General features: G+C 46.2%; 1 long non-coding RNA gene across 1 annotated transcript; it reads right to left on the bottom strand.

Annotated features, from left to right (window-relative positions):
• Nucleotides 1–11,107: 11,107 nt before the first annotated feature.
• LOC149326863 (uncharacterized) lies at nucleotides 11,108–14,598 on the bottom strand. The gene is made up of 3 exons (XR_016286264.1): nucleotides 14,354–14,598; nucleotides 13,371–13,551; nucleotides 11,108–11,701 (listed from the first exon to the last, which is right to left on the bottom strand). It is a non-coding gene; the product is annotated as an uncharacterized LOC149326863 (long non-coding RNA).
• Nucleotides 14,599–17,258: the final 2,660 nt, after the last annotated feature.

The following is a 17,258-nucleotide window of genomic DNA, read 5'->3' as shown; positions in this document are numbered from 1 at the left end:
GACGAGCTCAAAGGCAGTCAGGCAGACGCGCAAACGCAAAAGGACAGTCCTCACAGGTACGAGTCGCATAACCCAGAGGCAGTGAAACGTCCGGCGGTCATTTGCGTGCAGTTAGTGCGTAGCTGCAACGCCAGCGAGATAGTTGCTCGTCAGCCCGGAGAGAAGTGTACCGTTAGTGAGTGTGGGAAAATCACCCGGAAAAGACGACGTCGAAAGCCACCACAGCAAGTTTATGGCGCCAGGCTACAGGAAAAGGCACGGGTAACTCGTTTGCGTCTGCCGTGTCAGCAGACTTGTCAGAAAGGGAATAGTGCAGCCGGCTCAAAGTGTGAAGGGGGGAGAAGCCATCGTATTGCTCGCAACCATTGTATATTAGGGTTCGGCACTGCACGTGCTGCCCAGGTTTTCACAGTGTCTGGACAGGGCACAGAGACGAAGACAGTGGTCAAGAAATGTCGAGCGCTAGAGATGACTTCAATCGTTGCGCTTCCGCAGCTGAAGTGGTCAGACGAACGCGACCCCGAAGGGCACGGCTGAAATGCTAATCCCTGAGCACAAAGGAGAGGTTACTTGTGCTTATCGTTTTCTTTTGTGACCACTTTGAAATAGTTCGTTGCATTGTTTGACAACGCGATGACAGGCTACAGCACAGTGAAAGTTTCTGCTGGGTCCTGGAGAGTAAATTTATAGACCAAGAACTTTCTATTTAATTGTTATGTTAATTATTTTGCTGTAGCCGGAAAGCAGACAACAGTGAAAAGTAAATTTAGTTCATATTGCAAGAGTACATATTCTACGTAAAATATAAAAGGGGAAGTGAGAACCAAAAAGCGGACGGTCTGAGTAGAGGATTCTAAGCTACGAGAATATGAGACGGTGTTAAAGCATCGTCTTAGACCTCTGCGTTGCTTTTGTTGTGTGTTTTTGCCATGTGTTGACGTGAGCCGAATACTTGTTCAGCAAAAACAGGCAGAGAGAGTTTTTCCGGCAATCGGCGTCTGGCAGTCGTTCGTCGCTTGGGCACCGGCAGCCAGAGGGTTCCGTGTGTGTGTGTGTGTGTGTGTGTGTGCGCGTGTGTGCGTGTGTGCGTGTGTGCGTGTGTGTGTGTGTGTGTGTGTGTGTGTGTGTGTGTGTGCGCGTGCGTGTGCGTGCGCGTGCGCGTGCGTGCGTGCGTGCGCGCAAAGTGAGCGCATGCATTTGCCCTGTTGCCGTCCGGAGCGCCTTCTCTCGACCCTGCATCTGTGGACGCAGCCTCGGCGAAGGACTTCATCGGGGGGAGGAGTTTGTTGCGTTGCAAGACACTGCTGGCCTGTGGGCCCGCGAGCTCAGGAAACTGTTTGTGCCGCTAGCGTTCCGACCTGTACACGGCATCGCAGAGTGCCGGCCTCGTCGCGGAGCTCATGTTCGGCGTTCGAAAACGCGAACGTAAAAGCCGAGGGACGCGAACACGTGGACACGGCGTTCGAGAAAGCGACCGTCAGCGCCCAGGGACGCTTCCTCCCGAGAACGCGCTGCTTGGTCTCGTGGGCACGGCGTTCGAGGGAGCACAGTGAACGCACGGGAGCCAACGAAGGGAGTCTTCCTCCAGCAGCGGAAGAGAGCAGCTGCTCGGAGAGCCAGCCTGTACCTTCCAAGGGTCTGGGGCCCTCTTTTCTTTTGGGTCAGATTCTTTTAATAAAGACCCATTTCCTAGCCTTCTTCGAGTCCACAGCCCGTACCTGGCAACAGTAGCTATGCCATGGTTCAGCTGTTGGTGTAGCTGGTGGGGGTGCTTGTGGTTAGACTTTTTTTTAATTTTTCTTTATTTATTCTCAGAAACAGTACACAAATTATTGGTTGGACCCATAGCCTTTACGGCTAGTGAGGGGTCCAAATACAAAACAAGCACAATCTACTGTTCTCGCTTCGGCCGCTTATGTGTTTTTTGAGGAGCGTCCGCTCCGGCGGACGCAGTTGTTGCTGCGACGCGCGTCTTTCCTTTCCTCTCTCTCCTTCCTCTGATCTTTTTACTCTCCTCTATCTGCACGTGGCAGCGGTGGTGGCTTGGCTGGAGCCAGTAGCAGGCCCGTGCAATTTCTTTTTCATCCTTCTCTCAGTCACAACAACAACAACAACTGCAGACCGTGTAAAATAAAAAACTTTAAGATTAACACACACAATTGATTCCTACATTTCCATGGAAATTAAATAGTGTTTTAAAGATGCCGAAAAGTTATTTTTTTCTCTACCCTCATTCGAGATTTTATTCCACACATGGGTTCCGCTGTATTCTAGGAGTCTCCGGCCGCACATACTGTAACAAGGTGGTAAATTAAATAGATTGTTAGTTGCAGCTTTGTTTGTTTCATTGGTAATCTAAATAAAATAAGGGGCAGGGGGTTGTTAGATTTTATTACATTGTTTACTATTTCAGCTATTTTCAGTTTATATGCCATTGATAGGGGTAAGATACGAAGCTGCTGAAAGAGTGGCCTGCTGGGGTATGTATTATTTGAATAAGTTATCAATTCGAATAGCTCGTTTTTGAAGGCGAGAAACAGGATCTAGGTATGTTTTATATGTAGCACCCCATGCTTCCAGGCAATAAGATAAGTGACTGTGCACAAAGGCGAAATACAGAACGCGTAGAATTGGAAGATCAAAGCAGTCCCTGGCCTTTAGTAAAAGATGACAACCATAGGCTAATTTGGAGCAAACATTATTAATTTGTTCTTTAAAGTGCATATTGCTGACGCATCGGTTATCCAATCCAATCCAATCCAATTCAGTCCAGTCGAATCGAATAGCGCGCCGCGCGCGGCGGGCGCAGGCGTTGGGGCCGTTTCACATGCATGCGATTCTCGCCCGCGACGCTGCGAATTCTGTCGGTCTGCGACTGGGGAGGGCCGTCGGTCTAGCCGCAGACGGCCTGCGACCAAGTTCCGTCCGGTTGTAATTCAGTCGCAGCATCGGTGTGTTCACTCTGCGACTGACCAATGGGCAGCGCCGAGACGGCGCGTGACGTGACGACCCGTGGGAGCTGTTGCCGCGGCCAGTCTCGAGGCGGCCGCAGCAACAGCTCCCACATGACGTCACGTCACGCGCCCTCTCGGCGTGGGGACACGTGGGAGCTGTTCCGCGGCGTAAGCAAAACTAATCAAAACATACGAAATATTGCCTTGCATCTAAAAACACGCTGGTCATAATATCATCAACAGATTCCGTGCAGCGTTTGTGTCGCGTTTAATCGTGGGTTGCCTATGCGAACATCGAGCAACCTTGCGTGTCCCTCCGACCGAATTCGCTGGGTACGCGTTGCATGTGAAAGCACTGTGCGAAAATCGCACTGCGGCGTCACCGACTAGGCCGACTATTTCCGTTCTAGTCGCAGCATGTGAAACGGCCCTTAGGCAGCAGCTACCACGCGCGGCCTCGCCTCGCGACGGCACAAGTTGGAGCCCTGTTCTTGCAGCTGTGACGTCACACCGCTAGGCGCGCCGCGCGCGGCGGGCGCAGGAGTTTGGCAGCAGCTACTACCAAGCGCGGCCTCGCCTCGCGACGGCACAAGTTGGGCCCCTGGTTTTTGCGGCAGGTGGTATGACGTCATAGCAGAGGTCAAGCTAAAGGTCAATGGTAGCTACCACGACCTCGCCACGCGAGGAGCTGAAAGTGAAAGTAGTATTGCTGTCGCAATAAAAGAAAGGCTACATTTAATATGTAAATTGTCGTGTGGGCAGGAATGCGCTTAATAAAAGCGAACGCCGCCGTATAAACGGCGCTATAGACTAGTTTTAAACTGCATCCGTAGCAGCGCCACCTATGCACAGCTACACAAAGCTCGTTGTAGCTTCCATTGTGCAGGAGCGGGCCGAGTGGGCCTAGTTATGCCTCGCTCGCCTGCCTCTGTTTTGTGGACTTTGTTGTTTGTTTTGGATCAACTGGCTGCATTTAATTGTCTGAAACCATGCCAGTAAACTGCTGCGTGCCGCTGTGTAAGCAGTACGGACGCTTCGACTAATGTGGACAAATTAAGTTCCCCCTTTCTTGTGCTCCGCATTCATGGTGCACGCGCTTGAACGATGCGAGCTCAGATTATCTGTCGCATTCAAAGTTCATTAGTACGCCTCACCGCAATTGTCGTTGACGCTGTTCAAACATGCGCGAGGCTGAAAATAAGCGCTGATTGCAACTGGATGCGGGAAGCCAGGGAAAGCAAATTGAATTTATTTGCCGCTTGCTAGGGTATAGGGTACGCTTTATGTGTACTTTATTTAGCTGCATCAGCCATTGTAGCTGAAACAACATGATCTTCATGTGAAGATGCTGCAGTGCATGACTTCACGCAGATTTAAAGAACAGATGGTTGGTTGGTTTATGGGGTTTAACGTCCCAAAGCGACTAAGGCTATGAGAGACGCCGTAGTGGAGGGCTCCGGAAATTTTGACCCCTTGGGGTTCTTTAACGTGCACTGACACCGCACAGTACACGGGCCTCGAATTTCTCCTCCAAAGAAATACAACCGCCGCGGCCGGAATCGAACCCGCGTCTTTCGGGACAGCAGCCGAGCACCATAACCACTGAGCCAACGCGGCGGGTAAAAGAAAAGATGGTGATGGAAAGCATTATTAGTGTTCAAATAGCTGCATACGTTAATCTGAAGACATAAAACTACCCAGGAGACAGGACACAGAAAACATGCAGACAGGACGAGCGTAGTAGATGTTTTATATCTTCAGAATGCCTTTCCAACTAGCCTCTCGTCACACACTTCTATATACGTTAACGCTGGGCAAAGCATTGGGTTTAACATGTGGAGTGCGGTGGAAAAATATTAGAGAGTGGGGGCGGGGGGGGGCAACAAAAATGATGCGATGTCGCTTTGCTCCGCAAACAACGAAACCGCTCCTATATCTAGGGGCCCCACAGCTCGACGTATTAAAGTGGCATCCTCATGGCCGCGATGTCCAGATCAAAGCTTCTGGGAAGGACTGAGTTGCACTAGACTGTTGGATTGCCAGTATTCCAAAACAATTTTGGTCACAATATCTTTTCATGTGTTACTGTCAAAAAGTCGACGTCGTCCCAGTTATACGAAACCCAAGTGCGGAGCAATGGGAGGGTCTGCTGTCCAGCGACTGCCGCGATGACCAGATCGGTTTGATACGGCGAGCTCAGCTGACGGCAACATCCAGCGGAGCCCTGGAAAAGGGGCAACCGACCGTTGAGGATGGACTCATCTGACCACATAAAACACTTGTGCTAGAGCCAAATAAACTTATCCTATCCTATCCTATCCATGTGTTATAAGCCATAAAATGCAGCTGAGGGAATGGCACGTGTGGGCACTCCTGCATTTTCTAGCCATGACAATGCACATTGCAAAATTCATTTTATTTTCATGTTTCGTACCACAGAATACCAAAGCATTCAGACATTTACAAGAAGTTGATTGTGGCCATCAGAAGAGATTAAGAAGCACTTTTTAATGTGTCAAAAGCGACCAGAATGTGTTCGCTCCACTTCATGGAGGGCGACTTCGTCCCTAATGTTGGAAACGGTTACCGGCATTTGCAGCAAGCTGCCGTGCCAACAGCGTTTGCATTTAAACAATCTAAGGATGCAATTATCACCTAAAAGGGCACCACTGCAGTAATAAGATGATTGCAGGCAAGCTTTCCGGCCGGGCAGTTTGAAGACTCGTCGAAGATGTACGCCATGTCGTCCACCGCAATCATTACGGAGAGCGGTGGTACATTTTAATTTTTAAGCCTCGTTTATAGTCTGGCGCGCTCGGCGTGCACGCTAGCTTCGCTCGTGATCAGTCACGCAACGCCTGTTTTGCTACGCCAGACGAACTGTGAACCCCTCTATACTTTGGCGGCTGTCTTCGGAGAATGCGCAGAACGATCGCAGACCGCGCGCCGACCTTCCAGTTCACTGGTAAAGCGATTTCGAAGTTTCTTCCGCAACTTGTGACATTCTTCAACTAGAAACAGAAACGAGGGAAAAAATTTCATCAAAAATCACGGTGCATGCAGCAATTGGGTTGCTTCGGCCGAAACCCGAAAACAGATGTTTTAAACCGCTCACCTGTGATGAGACCGCTGCTCTGCCGTATCTCTTCCCTCGCGTTTTCTTTGCGCTGTTGATACCTGAAATTGAGTCGCTTGGTGTCATACATACTCGGGTGTCGTTTTATGGCTTCTCTCCAGCACGACGCTATCCGACGCAAGTGCAACGTCCGAGCTGCTGGCGCCCCTCGTGTTATGTTCATGATGGTCTCGCAGGCGTCAGCCACTTTTCTCTGCGCTATGCATTGTGGGTCGACACAGTCGGCGGCGCTGGCGCCAAATCTGCGCCGGGCTCGTCGGGACGCGCAGGAAGCCGCCGGTTACGTAGGCTCTAGAGTGCGTCGGACTGGCGAAAACGTAACGCAGCGTGTGCGAGCGCGCCACGCGCGTGTGCGTTAGGTCGGATTGTAATTACGTATTTACTGCGAAAGCGTGGCGCTCTCAGGAAGACGACAGCACCGCTTTCAATAAAGATTACTTGCTTATAGATCCTTTCAATGAACTGACGATCCGTTGTTTTACACGGTTTAGATTTTTCACTTAACAGTGCAAAATCTAAAGCATGCCACAAATACAGTTTCATGATTTCGCTGATGAACGTCACTTAATGATATAGCACTTGATAATTACAGTTAGAAGTTTGAGCAAGTTTGTACATTTTTAAGAGGAGAAAATGCGGTAAAATTCAGGGGGCACTTTGGCTCTCTAAAGTGCTGCAAGGCGAAAGCGTTTCCTGGCGCACTGTTTGTTTTATTTACTTTTTTTATCCCAAGCAGCACATGACATTGGTCCAATGTAGGAATTGAGTTGGCAAACTACGGTCCTATGAAGGCCCCGCGTTTCCACTGCTCTCCCAGCCTTGACTCAGCCATTTTCAAAAGTTGGCAGTATTGAACCAGTTTCTCAGGCGTTTCCCCGCCTTGGCTAAGCCATTTTTAGACGTTGGCAGTATTGTACCAGTTTCTCAGGCGTTTTACCCGCCTTGGCTAAGCCATTTTTATAAGTTGGCAGTATTGGGCCAGTTTCTCGGGAGTTTTCCCCGCCTTGGCTGAGCCATTTTTAGAAGTTGGCAGTATTGGACCAGTTCCTCGGACGTTTTCCCTGCGTTGGATCAGCCATATTTCGAAGCTGGAAGTATTGGGCCAGTTTCTCGAATGTTTTTCCTGCCTTGGCTCTACCATTTTTAGAAGCTGCCAGTATTGGACCACTCCTCGAATGTTTCCCCTGCATTGACTTTTCCATAATTAGAAGTTGGCCGTGTCTCACCAGACGCTATATCATATTTAAATAAATTGCCTGAAGATGCGGTGAAGTGTACGTCCGTGGAACTATTTCTTAATTATATTGAAAAAATTGACTTTTCTGTTTAATTCTCTCCTACTCTTTCTGTTTTTGGGTCAGAGAACATCTCTGTATTTTTGAATTTTTGTTTTTACTCTGTTTGATCAGTGGTGCATTGTAAACACTCCTGCATGGGCCCGAAAATGGCCTGCAGTATGTTTAAATAAATAATTAATAAAATAAATCTCTTCCTGCATTAGGCAGCTCGACTTCGTATCGTAGGCAGCGCGACGCTACCTACGACACTGAGAGCAGTCTAGGATCGGTGAAAAGGGTAGGTTAGATAAAAAAAAAATAATTCTTGATCCCCGTTCTCAAGTCGCGAAGCTATGTTGGCAAGCTTTTTCTGAAATATGGAGATTAATGGAGCAGTAGCCCTCCTGTAGCTTGAAGAAGGATTAGTTGGGCGAGACCGAACGCTCGCTAACATGAGCTCCGCGCTTACATAAATACCACAGAGCACATCGTAATTCCTAGTGGCGGGGCTACTTGTTGATGCATTTTCTTTTCCCGAAATTTCCTCGCGGAGGGGAGACGCCATGCTCGCATGTAAGCATACGGCACGCGGTGTAGAAGGGAGGGGGGACAGCCGGTCACAACTTGAGCATGGTCTGCTTTGTTATCCTTCCGAGAGCGTATTGTGTAGGCGCCCAGGGTGGAAAAGGGGGCCCCGAAACTAGGGTGTCTCGATGTGCGGGAGGGGAGAGCGGAGAGAAGTGCACGCACACCTAGGCGCCCTACGAGCACCTGTTTCTATTCACCCCAGCACTCGACTTGCACTTGCGCATCTGCGCCCTGCCTGTGGGATTAGTGCATTTTCCTGGCGCATTTTCCCTGTTTACATGAGTGGGATGCACGAGAAAGTTGACATGATGCGCTGCTCTCGCGTTCATGTAAACGGAGCTTATCAGCCGTCCTAGTGTTATGCGTTTTTCTTTTACTTTATTTAATATTTCTACCCACTAACTTTGACAGTTAAATACAACCTAATTGGTTTATGGGGGTTTAACGTCCCAAAGCGACTCAGGCTATGAGGGACGCAAATGCAATCTAATACAAATGTTTTTAGAGTGTAAGTACTTTCACGTAACTAAAAATTTGGTCAACTTCCTGCCGCGGATATTTTTCAACTCCATCGTCTATGATAGCAAGGTACAGAACAAAAAAGGCTGTGAAAAGAAACAGCGGTCTCTACTGTGTCTCGTCCGCAGCTTGAACCTACATTTCTGAAATATGATGCGATATCACTACCGATACTGCTACAAAATTTCTAGATGCCGTCGGCAGTCTATACCGCAGTTTAAGCGTTCATAGCCTCTTAAAAGATTGTTGCGTGGGTGCTCACTGCCTGAAAAGATATGCCTCTGTGTGAAGATATGCCTCTCTGTGTGAAGATATGCCTCTCTATGAAGATATGTTTGTCTGTGTTTGCCGAGAGTATGAGCTTTTAGCTCCCACTCTCGGCAAACACAGACAAACATCGTCACGATAAAATGCCTCACCCACAGAATGCTCGCCCTAAAAAAAGCAAATAAATTCGCTATTTCCTTTACTACAATTTAACTAGCCCTTACAAAAATTTTTAGTAACATTCTTTAGAAAGTCTTTCGACAATTGTTAATAGAACCTATAAACATTGAATAGAAAGTCTTTTAAACGCCTTTGTACATTGTAGTAACAACCTATCAACCGTCTTCCGACAATTGGCCACCGATATCCAAAAGACTCAAGTACATAGAAAGTCTTTATACTTCCTATCATCCCCTTATCGAGTTTCTATACAATTCCTACTGACCCCTTACCGACAATGTCTACCAACACCCTATTAACGGTCTTCCGACAATTGGCCACCGTTATCCAAAAGACTCAAGTACATAGCAAGTCTTTACACTTCTTATCAACCACATACCGACAATGTCTACCAACACCCTATCAACGGTCTTCCGACAATTGGCCACCGTTATCCAAAAGACTCAAGTACATAGGAAGTCTTTACACTTCTTATCAACCACATACCGACAATGTCTACCAACACCCTATCAACAGTCTTCCGACAATTGGCCACCATCATTCAAAAGACTCAAGTATGAAGAAAGTATAATTCCTACATCAACTTTTGGAAAAGTGTGTGTTAACTACAGAGTACAACCCTTTTACCAACATAGTTTTATCACTTCAAAATCATTTTGTGAACACTATCCTGGAGTGCTTAAAGAATAATAGAAGCAAAATGCAAATTATTACATTTATTGTGCACAAGTGTAGTACATACGCGCTACAACACATGCATGATGCATCAAAATATTTTATGGAGAACAATAGAGGAACAGAATATTGCCTTTGGCACACTTCCCCTCAGTTCCCTCTTAGTGACAATGACTGACACACAGAAATTGAAAAACATAACAGGTTTTAATTCACGATGTTTCGGCTGGATGACCAGCCTTTTTCGAGTATAGTATAGCATTTGAAACAAAAGCTGTGTGCTTCAAATGCTGTAGTACACTTGAAAACGGCTGGCCGTCCAACCAAAACGTCGTCAATTAAATCCCGTTAGGTTTTTCTTACATATATACGAGGTGTTTCAGGGAAGACTAAGTAATTTTCAAAAAACAGGTATTTTGAGATGAATGTATGGCTTTTTCAGCATAGTATTACCAGTGTTGGCAGGCACCAGAAAACATGCGAAGAGTCTTATGTAGTAAGCTGGTTAGCTAATTTTTATTAGTGAACCTTTTCACTATCAGAAACTTTGTTAAAACACTAAGTTGGGCTAGTTGGTAACGGCTTGAAGGAATCATATTCTTAGTGGTAAGAACACACACAACACAAAGACACACACACACAGGACATCCACTAGACTTCAACTATCGTTACTGGACACTTGTATGACATAAATATGTATCACTGAGCACACGCAGGTGCCTCGTCATCGGCAACAGGTCTAACTACGCCCTCCCCTCTCCTCCAAGGCATATGGTTGCGCTGATAAACAATCACTTTTTCTGCCAATGCCATGGAGGGAGTGTTTACACACGTCACCCGCCTCTTGAATACGAAAGGCCTGGGAGACGACAAAAAAAAAGAGAAATTATCAGTCTTTCGTATTCAAGAGGCGGGTGACGTGTGTAAGCACTCCCTCCCTGGCGTTGGCAGAAAAAGAGATTGTTTATCGGCGCAACCGTATGCCTTGCAGGAGAGGGCAGGGCGTAGTTAGACCTGTTGCGGAAGACGAGGCACCTGAGTGTGCTCAGTGATACATATTTACGTCGTACAAGTGTCCAGTAAAGATAGTTGAAGTCTAGCGGGTGTCCTGTGTGTGTGTGTGTGTGTATCTTGGTGTTGTGTCTGTTTCTTACCGCTAAGAATATGATTCCTTCACTATCAGAGTTAGGCGTCTAGTTGCCATTAGAGATTTGTAGCAGTTACATGCACTGGAGGGGTTTCTTTCCCTGTGTGCTTTCAAAAGCGCATGTATTTTCGCACGATGCAGCCAAATTTTGTCGAGCCACAGCGGCGAAAGTAATCATGTTTTGTACATTCCAAAAACTGATATGGCTACTACGAACAACTGGCTAAAAGTCTCTAACTGCAACCAGTTGTAAACCTGTGTTAGTTAAAAAGTTAATTATCAGAAATTAGTTAACCAGCTTACTAAATACAGCTCACCAGCTTTTTGGTGTCTGCTAACACTGGTAATATTATGCAGCAAAAGCCATATTTTTGAAAACTACTTATTCTTCCCTGAAACACCTGGTGCATATAAGTACTGCTCACTTTCCTGTACAACACAGAAATGAAATAATTTCTTCTGTAACATGAAGGTTCCATGAGCCACATAACAAACCCGTGGGAAAAAACTGCATGCATACACACATATCTCTCCAAAACAGCTAAAAAATCCCACACAGTGAAACAATGCTTACACTGTCTTAAGACCAACATTAAAGGCTGCAAACACTAGTGAATTAAAAGTCAAACAGATGCCAAACATATGCTAAATGTCCCCATGGATGTAGATATCAAGCTATGAGCTGATTTTAATAAAAATGCATCAGCACGGAAATGCTTAAGCGACTTTGTTGGTGCACTATCCTGACACTTGTCCTCAATATCAGGCAGCCTGCTTGTTGTTCATCATCATCATCAGCCTGACTATGCCCACTGCAGGGCAAATGCCTCTCCCATGCCTCTCCAATTAACCCTGTCGTTACTTTTCTGCATCACCAGCGGAAGAGGTAGCGTCCTAGTGATGAGACGTGTGCACGAACAGGTAGCCTCCTCCATGGCAGAATGCAGCAGCAGGAGAACTGCACAAGAAAACATTCAAAGTATACAGTTATAGTAACTTCTAACAGAATCAAACACGGAGAAGCAACAATAAGTTAAATGTGCACTAAAATGCAGCACTCCGAGTGAGTTTGGTAAGGCTGCTGAGTAATAGCATAAGCAGCAGTCACAAGACTAGAACTAAATGTAATGCGTCCTTGAACAAGAAAAAGCTATAACATACTGTTGTGTTCAATTCTGCCCCCACATTCGAAGACTGAATGATATTCACAGGAACTGACATTAACGTGTTACACCCAATTAGGCTACCACAAAGCCATTCCAGTCATATGAAGATAACATGCAGGCCATCAAATATGAAAATTATTTTGTGTTTCTGATTTGTCTGCACAAAAATTCAGGCAGCTTTTGTTTTCAAAAGTGATGGCACAAAGACATTGCAATATAATGCACATGTTGCTGTAGATAATGTATCATTTGGAGCTATACCAGGTGTTAGGGGAAAATGTATGAACAAAGAGTACAAAGGTGAGCAAGTTCGTCAGGGCAAGAGTGGCACACTCTAAAGCAAATGAATCAAAATATTAAGGCACATACTGCGTCAGATACAATACTTGTAAGTAAAGCTGCATAGAACTACAAGCGATAAAAGCCTCAGAAACGTGCCCTTAAGGGAGAAGCTGGACTGGTAGTTTTTATTTGTCCCGCAGCACATCCCTCCAGTGCTGGGACCTGCTCATATCTGTTTAAGATAAGAATACAAGGGAAACAAGCAAACAAGTGTTCCAAAGAAGATAAAAATGTGTACTTAGGTTGTTCTTTAGGAAATTACCTGTCACTAATTGCAGCAATAAATATCTCGAGAAAGTGAATTAAGTTATTTACACAGCTTATTAGAAAACTTGATAGCTCGAGAGAAAGGCAACATCAAATGCATCGGTTCAAGTAAAGCCAGGGGTCTTGTTAAGGTCACAGCAATATTTGTTGACTTAGGCTCAGCTAGTGTAATGCAATCAGTAACTGAACGTCGGCATGAATAAAAATAAGAATGCACCAATACTCAATTCCAAATGCATTTCAACTGTACAGTGCAGTCAGTTGTGACAAAGGGAGTGTGAAAGAAAACCTCAGCAATGCTCATGTCATATCGAATAAATGCCTTTCTTCTGTACAGCTAAAATATAAGCTTTACAGGGTTTCACGTAATGCAAGGATAACCTGGTAAGGTATCAATTATTGATGCTAGCAACACCTATGCTTCTAAAGCAGAGTGCTCCACTTGAACGCCAATATTCAATTTTGCATTGCCCGTTAGGCCATGCCTATCACACCACTGGTTCACTTCAAACATGCCATACCTTGTAAGAGGTAGGTACTGGTGAAGTAAACCTATAAAATTTATTTGCTGCTTTTAGACTGCTGTATAAAGGTCATGAAGCAGATAATTGTTTTAATTTGGTCTATACTTTGGTCAAGATTTCCAAGCACGAGAGGCCTGAGGGAAAAAACTATAAAAAGCATTTCACACTATAACACAACGCACTTGACTAGGGGAGTGCTTTCATGATGCCCGCAATATCTTTTCCCTTTCCCTTGGTCCTCTTTTAAAAGAAAAAAAAACGAAAGAGAGAGGGAGCCTGGACCAGAAGATTTTTGGCAGGCTAAAAAAGACAAGGAAAATATACCCACTTGTCTACCTATCCTTTTACAAGTGGCACATGCTTGATATCCAGTGTCAATGGCTGATAGGCTGAACCAGCAGGTCTTGATGTTATTTGCTTCTGGTTGAGGTAGCATTGGCTCGATGACAGATGAAAGCTGGTGCAAAAGTAGCGTGATGATACCGGTGGAGCAGCTGTACAGGGCTTGACTGCGGGTGCATTTGAAGAAAGGCTGCATTAGAGCCATGCTTTCATAAACATCATCACAGAAGCCACATCCCATTACAACCTCTAGCTGTTCAGTCCAATGTGTTCATGAGTGGAGGCTAATGATTAATTAACTATGCCTTCAATAGTTAGCAAAAAAATGGTTTACAAAGCTTGTCATACTTTTCTTAAAACTATTATTCGCGAATCACGTTATACTTTTATCGCTTCAGACTGAAAATGGGGGAATGACATAAATGTAGTGAACGTAAAAAATAAAATGACAAAAAACCTGTGCGATTACCTCAGCTGCACTGCAATGGAATGGTCCTGCTATTTTTAATCGTCGTTTCGTTGACCAGAACTATCAAGAAACACAGCACTTGATGTGACTGCGACGTAGAACGGGCAATGCTCCTTATCCAGTAAACACTCAAGCAGCAGAATCAAAAGACGCACGCCGCTACAAGCACTTTTCGTTCTTATGGTCTCCTTTTCACACGCTGCTCCTGTTCAGTCAGAATAACGAATCAAGCAGCACCCCATAGTTCTCGGCGTGCAACCAAATTCTATCACATAACTCCTGCGCCGAGGAGCTGACGCAAAGAGCGTGAGGCGGCGGGTTAAAAGTTGCATAGTTGGCAAGCGAGCGTGTCAGAACGCCTTCTCTCTGCAAAGGATCGCGGGGTGCCCGCATTTTGCACCTCACTGCGAACAAGACGTGAATACCAACCCAAATGCATTCGCAGCCCTCAATCATACCCCCGACACATCGCAGAAGTCACTTTCCAGTTCTGTACTTACATTTGTCAACGTTCACGGCAAGCCGTTTCTTCTATCGGGCATCGGGCGCCGGCCGCTCTAGGCGTGGTTGCGTGCAGTACGTCAGAGCAGTTTTCGAGCACTGCGTGCGCGTAAGAACGTCTTCCGCAGCACTGGAGCCACCTGTCACCTTCCGAGTTTAGTCACACTACCACAACACTAACGAGGCCGCACATTTAACACAAACAAACTGAAGAAACGCACCCCTTCACAACCGTCGCACCCCATCAACAAAGAGTCGTTTCAGCGTCCTAAAAAAGGTAGTGTAGCGCGCGGCCAACATGAGACTCGCAATCCGCCGCCAGCATAGAGTTTCTTACTATTACCTACAGGGAAAGCTGGCAGCCCGTCTATGTGAGTTTGCATGGCGACCCCTCGAGACCACTTCAGCCAGCATGGGCGCTCAAAGCATCATGGGGCGGTGAGCTACTTGTTGCGGAACTGCCACTTTTGGCCAAAAAATAATAGAAAAATAAAGCTGTTTGATAACTACAAACGTCCTAACATTCAATAGCTGGTCTAATGATTGCAACAAACGAGCAGAAAAGCATTTAAGTGCAAAGTTTGCCCAAAATAAGAGACGACTCGCTCTCCTATTGGCCAAGTAGTGAACACTATAAAAACTAATATTTCGTAATGAACAGGTGCTTTTTTAAAAGTAAATATGTTTTCAAAAAAATGTTGTTGCTTAGATACTTCAAGAAGTTTTTTAATGGCATTTCGGAAAAGTGAAACCTTTTATTGGCTTCGTGTGTCTATACGTTTTTACTACTATAGTTTTTGCACACTGCGTTCGCGCGAAAGTCGTCTGCGCACACACGAACAGCGTTTTCGGAATGAAATATCTCAGTAGTGCCACTCCGTGTTCCCGAAAAACTACGACTGTTCCGCAACAAGTAGCTCACCGCCCCATGATGCTTTGAGCGTCCATGGTGGCTGAAGTGCAGCGCCGCCAGCTTTCCCTCTAGGTAATAGTAAGAAACTCTATGGCCGCCAGCGAACGGAAAGATGGCGCTAATGTCGCCTAACTTTACACGCGTTAAAAAAAGAATTGATAAAGCCCTTTTTGCCACAAACTTGTTGCATTAAACGACAAAATATTTTGTTTCAATTACAAAGTCAGCAAATTGGAATGATTGAGGTGAAAAAATGCGACTACTCACAACCATCTGTTTCTGGCGGCGCTGCGAACGAAAGCTTGGAAAACCGGGCAGCATGCCGGGAAGCTACAGGCGACGCATCTGGGGCCAGGAAAGACGCAGCCGCTGCACGGCTGCACTGTCTGCCTAGTTCTAAGGCTATAACTCAGCTCCCCGTAACTGCGTCGCAGAATAAGGAATGATGATGATGTTGCCAAACGCTACTGGTTTCGGTGTTTATTCTCGCATATTGTGTGGCTTAGCGTACTCTACACAGCTTGGCTCATGCGATTTAGTGTACGTGTGTGTACCTAGGGAACGCGAGCGTTCGCACGCCGCTCTAGCGTGACGCGCGAAACTTTCAAGGCCGCGCTGCAGCATCGCCTCTGTTTTGTGTGTGTTTATATCACGTCATTGGACACCTTGCACGCTCTTTGCTCGAGCGAGCCCCGCCGACAGTCGCGCTACCGTAGTCTTTTTGTGTGCTTCATTGATTGATTTTTGCCTCTGCCTTACGCGGTCCTCGGCTCGGCCTCACGTCCGCTGATGGCAGTAAGAAAAGGCGAAGAATGAACACATGCTTTCGTGCGTCTACTCCGTATGACTACGTTAAAACCCAAAACTTTATTCCAGGATTCCTTAGTCATTGCATTACGGGAAGATAGAAAATACAGCTATCACCACGTTTTCCCTCGCCACAGCTTCGTACCGTGTTTGCGTTGAAGGAGATGCAAGTGAAGATGCGGAAGAGGCACTGCGCCTGTGCTTTAGCGGTGCTCAAACTGGGGGCTGCTCTCATCCTAGCTTTTTCCATACTGGAAGCTCCTATGTGGCTCAGTACAAGTGAAAAATGTAACAAGTCAAGAATGAGGGCTTATAGTGCTCCAATTGCTGTGCACCTTCCTGATGCAAAGCCCTTGTTACCGCAGTTGAGTACAGCGGGCCGCTGTTACCTGTTTTGTTTCTCTATACTTCTCTTTATAGTATCGGCCGCCAAACATGAATAAAAATTAATATTGCCTTGCCTGAAATTTCGCATGTACAGTCGCTGAGGAACGAAGCAACTTGGGTTCTCGAAGCTGTAAGCCTGCACACGTTACACAGAATTTACTCAGAGCGCTAAGCGGTGCGACCCTTTTCGCGCGGAGTTTTCAGTCCCGTGCGATAAGCCATTGCTGGTCGCTCGAGTAGGAGGGTAGTGCGAGGGTTTAAATTGGGCGCTCCCACGTGGAGTGGCATAAAGTGTACCGGGCACTTTTGCATGGCGGGCAGTGTGCAGGGAAAGTGTGCTTGCGGTGGAGGTTCAGGAAGCTGGTGATATAATTTGGGCGCCTTTTGAGCTAGCGAGAACGTGTCATTCAATGAGTGTGGAAACACATCGGTGCAATGCTAAACTTGAATTTTTTTGTAGCTCGCATCAATAATCCCTCTGAAACCTCAGAGTGAAACGCTCTTAACGCTAGTGTGTTTTAGCACCGTCGTACGGTACATCACTGTTCAACTGCACGTTAAAATATGACCTATCAAGAATTACAACAATAGCAACACCAACGTGTTTCGAATTGGTAGAGTTGTCGTACAGCTCTGCTGAAATTCTTTGTTAGTTCTGAAATGTTAAATCTGTTTATTGATTGCCTGAGTACAGAATTTAAGGCCGAATACGCAGCAGAAAGCATTGTTTTCGTGTAGAATGAGCCATCAGCGAAACTGATTCGCTTTAACGAAGTCATCATTGCGCTTACGTAACA

The sequence above is a fragment of the Amblyomma mixtum genome, chromosome 10 (assembly GCF_055824585.1).
Source record: "Amblyomma mixtum isolate Tamu chromosome 10, ASM5582458v1, whole genome shotgun sequence".
Taxonomy (NCBI): Eukaryota; Metazoa; Arthropoda; class Arachnida; order Ixodida; family Ixodidae; genus Amblyomma; species Amblyomma mixtum.
Note: the sequence above shows the minus strand (reverse complement) of the source record. Positions and strands in the feature narration are given on the sequence as shown.